This window comes from Elephantulus edwardii, unplaced genomic scaffold (assembly GCF_000299155.1).
Source record: "Elephantulus edwardii isolate Elephantulus edwardi_28Jun2011 unplaced genomic scaffold, EleEdw1.0 scaffold00127, whole genome shotgun sequence".
Taxonomy (NCBI): domain Eukaryota; kingdom Metazoa; phylum Chordata; class Mammalia; order Macroscelidea; family Macroscelididae; genus Elephantulus; species Elephantulus edwardii.
In genome coordinates, this window is record NW_006399877.1 from 8,516,277 (window position 1) to 8,525,264 (window position 8,988).

At 48.7% G+C, this 8,988-nt stretch overlaps 1 pseudogene; it reads left to right on the forward strand.

Moving 5' to 3' along the window:
• The first annotated feature begins 3,789 nt into the window (after nucleotides 1-3,789).
• LOC102847230 lies at nucleotides 3,790-5,641 on the forward strand (annotated as a pseudogene).
• Nucleotides 5,642-8,988: the final 3,347 nt, after the last annotated feature.

Here is an 8,988-nt window from a genome sequence, read left to right on the forward strand (position 1 = left end):
GAGGTCCCTAACCGCAGACTTTCCCATGGCAATACGTTTTTTGATTTCCTGGCTGCTGGTGGATTAGCATCTAGTTATTAATGCATACACAACTCCTGTATGGGTTGGAATCAATTAGATGACAACTGTGTTTCTGGGGATTGTGAAGAAAAAAACCCTCTTTTTTCCTTGCTGGATCTTAGGATGTTGTAGCATATTCCCATAATTGCCTTAATTTAGTTCAGATTCTTGGCGCCTGTGAGGTATGTGTTTCCCCAGTCAGAACGCAGGCAGATAGGACGGGTGGGAGGTCTTGTTTCTCACGTAGAGATGGAGCAGCTGGGGCTTAGGGCTCTGGGTCCCATCCAAGCTCTGCAGCTAGTGGTGGAGCAGAGACGCGTCATCCGAGCTGAGATGTCTGTTTTGAAGCCTCCGTGTAAAGTCCTCATCTCCCGTGTTGTTGGCCTTAGCCCATAGCTGCCCCCCCAGGCACAACAAAATCCAACTGCCCAGTCCTGGCCCTCCTCACAGGCCGCTGTCCTCACAGGTGCTGCTGTAAGTCCACTGCTGCTGCTACTGCATCAGTCAGTCTTCTAGAGGACCTGCCTCTTTCCCCTGACCCAGTTCTGTCCTGAGGTCAGCACCATACCCTTCTCCAGAGACTGGTCCTTCCTCATAACATGCTCAGAGTAGGTGAGATGAAATCGCACCATTTCTCTTCTTTGGAGCAATCTGGTTTGTACTTCTTCTAAGACAGCTACACGTGTCCTTCAGTCCACGGTGTTCTCAATATTCTTCACTACTTCCCAGTCTAGAAAATATTGTGTGTACTTTTCTGTCTCCCACGGGATCTAGAAGTGTTGCCATGATGGCTGGCCTTTGGAAGTCCAAGCTGTCACGAGGGGCCCTCCGACATCTGGCATCTCTGATCAAGGCTGGGTGCCTCTCTTTAGTAAAGGGCTGTGCCTTAGGGAGAATGCAGCCAGGGTGCTCCTTACAGGGAAGGATGGTAAAGCATCGTCTCATGTACTTTGGGCATCTCACTAGAAAGGCCAATCCTGGGGAAAGGACATAATGCTTGGAAAAGTAAAGGGTCAGCGAAGGAAGGGAGGGTCCTCACAGAAATGTCCTGACACAGTGATCTTAACAGTGGGATCAAGTGTGGCAGGGAGGGTGAGGATGGCTCAGGTCACGCAGGGTTTGGATCTGTTGTTCATAAGGTCACTAGGAGTCGGGATTGACTTGAGGGCACCTAGCAGCCTGGCAACGGCAACAGCCATAATGATGTTACAGTGAAACAGGCACGCCCAGCTCAGCCCAGATTCCCTCTGCTGTGGGGAGCAGGTAAGCCGGCTTGCACTCACAGCCACCCTGTGTGGCAGAGCTGAGCTCCCAAAGGGCTGTAACCTTAGAGAAGTAGATTGCCAGGCCTGTCTCCCACAGAACCAGTGGTTTCACAGGTTCAAATCCTCAGCGTGTCACTTGGCAGTTAAGTGCTTAATAGTTGCACCACCAGGGCTCCGGAGCATGATGAAGTCTCCCCAGGAATAATATTTTATGGATTTAACTATTTATTGGGCTCTGGGGACGTGGTCTGTAGGGAATTACACTGCTAACTGGAAGGTCATCCCCTCAGGGCCATCTCACAGCTAGCTGACCCTCCAGGCTGTAAATTGCATGGGAAGAGATGACCTATCTTTCTCCCTCAGAGCAGCTGGTGGATTCAAACCGGCTACCTTTGGGTTGGTAGGCGAGTCCTTACCTTTATCCACTAGACCACCAGTGCTCCCCTCTCTGGACGTTCCAAAGGTGGGCTCTCACCTCCCTTGCACTTCAAAGGTTTGGAAGCCCATGGAGGATTAGCTGCCAGTCCGTTCTGGCTCCGTGGCAGTGAACTGAGCTGTTTGCCAAAACCTTTCAATCCTGTTTTTAGTGGGCTTCGGTAGAGAAACTCATCCTTTATTTGTTTATACTGTTACAATCAGCATTTGGGTTTTTTTTTTTTATTTTTTATTTTGTGTGCGTGTACCGTCAAATCAGATCTGACTGGTACAGGAGGATATTGCGCCTCCTTCTCCGGCAGAGCATCTGGTGGATTTGAACCGTGTTCCTCTGGGATTGCAGTGCAGCTTCTTGCCACTAGGCCACCAGAGCTCCCCGTTTGGGTTTTTTTTTTTACCAAGAAGAAGTAGTTCGGTTACTCTAATGACATTTAGTTATGCTTTCTTGATTGATACGAGTAAACTAGAATGCTCTTTTCAGTTTGTGGTTTGGTACTGTCTGGCTTGACCCATTCATAGCAGGTTTTCCAAGGCAGGGAACCACACAGGAGGAGATTGTCCGTCTTTCTTCCATGAGCAGCTGCTGGATTTGAACCGGGTGCCTGACGGGTGGTGGTACAACTCCGTACCCAATGGGAAAAGTAGGAAATGGGATGTGAATACGTTTTCAGGCTCTTCCCACGGAAATAGCTTGTCTTCTTGCTTCTTCCTCTGCCACTGACTTAGAGATTCCCACATCATAATTTGTGGAGAAAAGATGGAAGTTGTCAGCGATTTCATCTTCCTTGGATCCACACCAGCATCTTGGTTCTGTTATTGTTATGTGCTGATGAGTCGGCTGCAATTCATAGTGACCCTGTGGACATCGGCCCTGTCCTGAGCCCACCTCACCATCTCTGTCAGACCCCATGGCCACAGTCACTGTGTCCATCCATTTCATCCAGGGTCTTCCTCCCTTGCACTCCTTGTACCTTCCAAGCGTGATATCCTTCTCCAGCGACTGGACCTTCCTGACAACATGCCCAAAGGCGTAGCTTCACAATCCTTATTTAAAAAACTTATTTATTTACTTATTATTTTTTTTTTGTGTGTGTACCGTCAAATCAGATCTGACTGGTACAGGAGAACATTTCCCCGCCTTCTCCAGTAAAGCGTCTGGTGGATTCAAACTGTGCACCTCTGGATTGCAGTGCAGCTTCTTGCCACTAGGCCACCAGAAACCCCAAATAATTTTTAAAAAAATTATTATTTTTGTCTGTGTGTACCATCAAATCGGATCTGACTGGTACAGGAGGAAATTGTCCCTCCTTCTCCAGCAGAGCACCTGGTGGATTCGAACCACGCACCTCTGGGATTGCAGTGCAGCTTCTTGCCACTAGGTAAAATTCTTATTTTTGAGCAGCAGGTTCCAGCTCCTGTAAAAGCTTCAGTTAGACACCTTTTTTTTTTACCCCATTTTTTTAAAAGGAAGTATTTTAACACTTAACTAGTGTATGGCTTTCTCAAGTCCTTCACCTTCCCGTTCTGTCGTTTCATCTTTAAGATGTGGTTACTACAAACCAAGATAAATGGAGAAAAAAAAAATAGAAGAATTTCCTCTTGCTTGAATCCATAATCAATGCCCATGGAACAAGCAGTTAAAGAACTCTTTAAGAGAAGAACTCTAGTATTCAAAGGCAAACATGTCACATTGAGGACTAAGGTGTACCTGACCAAAGCAAGGGTAGTTTTAATCACCTCATATGCCTGTGAAAACTGTGTAATAATTAAAGAAAACCAGAGAAGAATCACATCATTTGAACTGTATTGTCAGCAAAGTATATTGAATGTACCATGTACTAACAGAAATATGCACACATCTTGGAAGAGAGACACTTGGAATGTTCCTTGGACGTGAAGATGGTGAGACTTTGGACAAGAGGAAAGTCCAGTGAGTGGAAGGATATTCTGCTCAGGAAAGCAGAGAGTCGGCGAAAAAGAGGAGGCGCTTTAACAAGGTGGGTTGACGCAGTTATTCCACAGTGGCCCGATGGCGACGACCTTCAGGAGGTGCAGGACGTGGTAGCGTTTCTTTCCGTTTCACAGGGGTCACTGTGAGCAACACCCAACAACAGCAGGAAAACCTGGTGCAGTTTGGTGGTGTGGTTAGAAATTGTGATACACGTAAAGGACCTGGCACATAGTAGGTCCTCAGCAAATAAGTGGCAGCTGCTGCTTTGGCTCCTGTCTGACGTGCAGAAAGGAAGTGCAAGGTCCACTGACTGGTCACCTTGTTCTTGTTGGTAGGAGCCTTCGAGTCGAGGGACTCCAGCAACACTGTGAAGAGCAGACCTGAGCCTTGTCCTGTCCTGGGCCATCCTCAGCGTCTCCAACATGCTTGTGAGGTGTTGATACAGCCTCCCGCAGGCCACCACTGTCCATCCACAGTCTCCCCTCTGACAGCCAGACTGCCCAAGGGGCCATCTGGCCGAGTCGAGTCTGCAAACATCTGTCAGAACGTTTAGGAAAAGAACTGGCTTGAATCCCCTTAAATCAGTTGATGTTTTCTGGGTGCATCAGGCACCTGCAGGCTGCAAGTGGACAATGAAAGGTCCGTGAGGTTCCTCCTGGTGTTGGCTTTCTGTTTTTGTTGGCTTGTGACTTTGGAGACCCCACATGTTACAGAGCAGAACTGCTCCCGGTTTTTCTGGTTGTAAATCCTTCTAGAAGTGCCCCGGTGGCCCCGGTTATGCGTTAGACTCCTAGCCAAAAGGTCAGCCCTTGCTTTTTTTCTGGTTACCGCGGCGCTGAGAACCACATTGAGAAGCACATTTTCTCCGACACCCTCTGTGAGGTGGTGTGGAAAGTCCTGCCTGGGAACCAGCACAAACTCAGGAAGTTTTTGGAAACAGTGGAGCTGCAGATCAATTTGAAGAACTCTGACCCTCTGCGTAGAGAGTGAGAGAGCAGTTGGCTTAGTGGACAGAAAGCCGTGCTCCCGAGCCAGAGGTGGGTGACTCGCCTCCGCGGCCCTCAGGCCTGTCTTGAATTGTTTTTGGTGAAACATTCTTCTAGGTCGTGTAACCCTGGTCTGTCTATTTGCTGTACAGAGGTAACTCGTGGTTGCTGTGAAGCTGAACACTGTGACACTGATGAGTCAAATGCGATAATGGTTTCCCATGGTGGACAGTGTTTGGTGGAGCTCCCCGATTAAAACAAGCTTGGAAGCAGGAGCGGCATCCACTTCCCTAATAGCTCGCCTCTGGAAACCCTGTGAACCTGGAGAAAGGACGAAACTTAAACAGGTGTCCAGGACTTTGTTCATGGGGTCGCTATGAGTTGCCTGCGACTTGACAGTACTTAACAACAACAACAACAATAACATGACCCTCGGAAGGGTCAAACACTTCTCAGGGACCCTCAGGCTGAAGTCCACCCCATGCACCACATTCTCAGTGTGTGTTCTTGGGGATCAGCAGTCCTGTGATGTAGCCAGGGCTGTGGCTATCCGCCTACGTGGACATCGAAGCCCAGAAGAAACTCAGCAAGAAGAAGCAGCTGGCCAAAAGTATGATGCCTTGTTGGCCTCTGAATCCCTGATCAAGCACATCCCAAAAATCCTGGGTCCAGGCCTGAAGAAGGCTGCAAGGTCCCCTCTCTGCTGACCCACAATGAGAACATGGTGGCTGAAGGAGACAAGCTGGAGTCCACCATCCAATTCCAGACGAAAGAGTCCTGTGTCTGCAGTGGCCGTTGGCCGTGTGAGGATGACGCGTGATGAACTTGTTCACAACATCCACCTGGCTGCCAGCTTCCTGGTTTCACCACTAAAGAAGAATTGGCAGAATGTTCAGGCTTTGTACATCAGGAGCTCCGTGGGCAAGCGCCAGCGTCTGTACTAAAATACAACTCAATAAATCTTACTGTTAATGCCAAAAAAAAAAAGCTCAGCTGTTTGAACCTACCAGGTACTCCCCAGGAGAGAAATGTGGCCGCCCGCTTCCCTCAAGATTGTTGTCGTGTGCTGTTGAGTCAGAACCCCCATAGAACCGGCACCCCCTCCAGTGGGTGGGGGTGTTGTTAAGCACTGTCGAGTCATAGGCGACTCAGCGACACTATGAACGAAAGTCCTCGACACCTTTATACCTTTCATCCTTCCTCCAGGTTCATAGGGTTTCTGGAGGCAAGCTATTTCAGAAGTGGATGCCACTCCTGCTTCCAAGCTTGTTTTAACCGGGGAGCTCCACCAAACACTGTTCACCGTGGGTAACCGTTATCACATTGGACACATCAGTGTCACAGTGTTCAGCTTCACAGCAACCACGAGTTACCTCTGGACGGAGAGTGGACAGACCAGGGTTACACGACCTAGAAGAATGTTTGAACAAACCCAATGAAAAACAGGCCTTAGGGCTGCGCATTAGAGCCACCCACCTTTGGTTGTTAGAGGCAGTAAATCGCACGGAAGGAGATTGCCCAGCCTTCTCCCACGGAGCAGCGGGTGGATTCCAACTGTGTGCTTTGCAGCTTCTTGCCACTAGGCCATCAGAGCGTCTCTGTAAGATTACAGCCTCTAAAACCCAATCGTGCAGTTCAGCGGGGTTGCTGTGCGTCAGAACTGAGGGCAGTGGGCTTGGTTTGGGGTTTCATCTTTGCAGATGGTTAAGCCCTGGCTGCTAAGCAGAAGATCGGCAGTTCTGCACCGAGGAAGAGAAGACCTGGCAGTCTGCTTCCATAGCTCTGTTAGCCTGGAAAACACAAGGGAGTCATCCTGCTCTGTCCTGCAGGGCCGCTTGGAGTCAGAATCGACAGCACACGTTAATGACAGTCTTTATGGGAGCAGATCACCAGGACTGGGCTTTGTGTGCCCCCTCCACATTATTGAACAATATAATTAATGTCACAGGAAAGCAAGATCCTGCTGAAAATTATCCAAAAACGACTGGAACAGCACATCAACAGAGAACTGTCAGATGTAGAGCCTGGGTTGAGAAGAGGCCATGGTACTAGAGATATTATAGCCCATATTAAATGGATTTTAGCTGAACTGTGGCTGACTCTGAGGAGAATGGAAATCCCAGAACACTTGATTGTGCCTATGTGAAACCTATGCTTGGACCAGGAGGCAGTTTTCAGAACACAGCAAGGAAACATTACATGGTTCAAAATCAGGAAAAATGTATACCAGGAATGCATCCTATCTCCATACCTTTTTAATCAATATGCGTAACGAGTCACCTGGGAGGCTGGGCTGTTTAAAAAAATGTTGCATCAGGATTGGAGGAAGACTCATCAAAAACCTGTGTTATGCAGGTGACACAACTTTCCTTGCTGAAACTGAGGAGGACCTGAGGAATTTGTTGCAGGAGGTCAAGGACTGCAGCCTTCAATATGGATTGAAGCTCAATATCAAGAAAACAAAGATTCTCACCACTGGGCCAATTGGTAGCATCATGATAGACAGAGAAGAGATTGAGATTATTAGCAGCTACAACTTGCTTGGCTATACAATCAACACTCTTGGTACCAGCAGCCAGGAAATCAAAAGACAAATTGCATTGAGAAAGTCTGCTGTCAGGAACCTCTCCAGAGTACTGAAGAGCAACGATGTCAGTCTGGAGACTAAGGTGCACCTGATACAGGCCATGGTCTTTGCAATTACTTGCTATGCATCAGAGAGCTGGACAAAGACTGGGCATGATAGAAGGAGAATTGATGCCTTTGAGCTGTGATGCTTTACAAGAGTATGGAATATACCATGGACTGCTAGGAGAACAAACTAGTTCATCCTAGAGAGCGTGAAACCAGGCTGCTGCTTGGAGTCAAGGATTCTGAAGCTCCGTCTGACATACTTTGGGCATGTTGCAAGGAGAGACCAGTCCTTGGAGAGGGATGTCATGCTTGGGAGAGTGGAGGGACAGTGCAGGAGAGGAAGATCCTTGATGAGATGGGACTCAGGTAATGAGGTTGGTGTGTCAGAGACAATGAGGTTGGCTCAGGATAGAGCAGAGTTCAGAGCTGTTGTACATAGGGTCACTATGAGTTGCAAGTGACTCAAAGGCACACAATAACAACAACAACAACTATGTTGCTAGGTGGGTTTGAACTGATAATCTTCTGGTTACCAGGTGATAGCAAGCCACTCATGGCCCTGAGGGACCTCCCTCTCCTTCCTTAAATGACTGTAGACAGGTTGGTGGCTGGTGGCAGCTGAGACTCTCAGAGGGAAGGTCTCTCAGAGGCCACGGGAACTCTAACCACAGCGCCCTCCAGTCTCTGCTTCACTGTTCAGGGGATCTGTAAATGTCTTTTCCTCCACTTCAGCCCCCAGTTGGTGGCAGTGGACAGAGCAGTGAGCAAGACCCAACCATCCCTGTCCCATGGAGACCAGACTTCTTCCAGGAAACAAGTCCCTGAGCAAATAATTAGTCGAGTATAACAAGTGGGCCTGATGCCAGCAGAGGGCCCAGGAGGCTTCCCGGAGGTGGTGATGCACCACCTGAAACAAACATTTTCTAAGGTGGAGGGCGGAAAGGCCCATCAAAGCTCAAACATGGGCAATTCCAAAGGTGTGCAGTTCTAGTCCACCAGATGCTGTGCTGGAGAAAGGAGGGGCAATCTCCTCCTGTACCAGTCGGATCTGATGGATGGTACACACACACACCCGTGCACACACACACAAAAACAAAACAAAAACCTTCAAACATGAAGGGCTCAGGAAGGCTGGGGTAGGGAGAGAACTGCGCTGTGATACAGGAAGGAACAGACCAGAGGAATCAGCTTTGGTTTACGGAATTCTGTGGCCAGGTGGTCCAGTGGCCAACACCTCAGCAGCTGAAACTAGCAGTTCAAACCCTCCAGCTCATCCCCTGGAGAACGGGGCCCCCATGAAAACATCAGCCTTGGGAAGCCTGTAAGGCAGTGTCAGCCTCCTCTTAGGGCCCGCCATGATTTGGAATGAGCTGAGTAACCACAGCAGTTTCTCTTTGGAGTTTATTTTTGGGAGTTTTCAAAGCATTTTCTTTTGTACACTTTGCATACTATCCAATCCCACCTTTAGAAACCTACAACCTTGTGGTTTTTCAATTATGTTCCCAAAACTATGCACCCATCCTGCTAAACATCATCCCAAAAAGAAACCTCTCAACCCCAGGAGTCATGCCCCTTCCCCTGCATGCTCCCCACTCCCAGCTCCTGGCAGCCACAGATCTGTCTCTTCCCTTCCCTTCCCTTCCCTTCCCTTCCCTTC